This window comes from Entamoeba histolytica, genomic scaffold (assembly GCF_000208925.1).
Source record: "Entamoeba histolytica HM-1:IMSS scf_1104750517419 genomic scaffold, whole genome shotgun sequence".
Classification (NCBI taxonomy): Eukaryota; Evosea; order Mastigamoebida; family Endamoebidae; genus Entamoeba; species Entamoeba histolytica.
Window position 1 is genome coordinate 1 of NW_001914947.1, and position 1,088 is coordinate 1,088.

Below are 1,088 nucleotides of genomic sequence, written 5' to 3' on the forward strand. Positions count from 1 at the left end.
ACTTCTTTAATTAATTGGTTATTAATTACTGATTCAATTTCAATTTACTTTGACTGCTATAATTTCAAAATATGAATATTTAAATAGTTAAATACACTTTAATAACACAACAATTCAAGCATTATTTTAATCATTTTAATATTCATTAATTTTTATTGTTTTAGAATAACAATACTTATTATCATGAAAATGGAAGATAAAAATACGAATGAAAGAAACATCTCATCAGAGATGAAAATGAGAAAGAAATAGAAATACAACACAAATAAAAGAATAATTCAACTTCAAAAGAAATGATAAAATGATACAATAAGTGATGATAAATAAATCATAAAAGTAAAATCAAAAATGAGAAAGTTGAAATGATAATGAATAATTTGAAAATAATAAGAATAAAGTGAAGAAATGAAGAAATGAAGATATAAATTCAAACAAACAAAAATAACAAAAGAAGAAATAAAAATAAGAAGTATAAAAGAGAAATAAGATACAAAAAGAATAATACTAAATAATATGAGAAAGAAAATCAATAAAGAAATAGAGAAAATGAACAAATAATACTTGTAACATTAATAATAAGAAAATGAAAGAAAATATAATAATGAAAATACAGAAATAAAGAATAAACAGAAATGAATAAAAGAAAGAATGATAAATAAAATAAAATATAAGAAAACAAAGAAATAGAATAATACATAAAGTGAATGTAAATGAAATAAATAATTCAATGTTATTGATGATACTTGAATAAATGAGAAATAATGAAAAGAATTACAGTAATAATTTCAAAGAATAAGATAATAAATTCAGAAAGTATTATATTATTCAAAGAAATAAAAAATGACAATTAAAAATATAAAAGAAGTTAAAAACGAATAAAGAATCCAATGAATGGTATGAAAAATGTTTATTTCAAAAACAATGTAATTATTATCAACCAATATTGATACTTTGTTATATTAATCTCATTATATTAACAAATAATACAAATCAATTCTATCATTTCTTAATTAACTTTCTATTTCATTTATTTTGATATTTTGATAATATATCAATTAATTTTATTGTTTTTATTTTACTTGTTAATA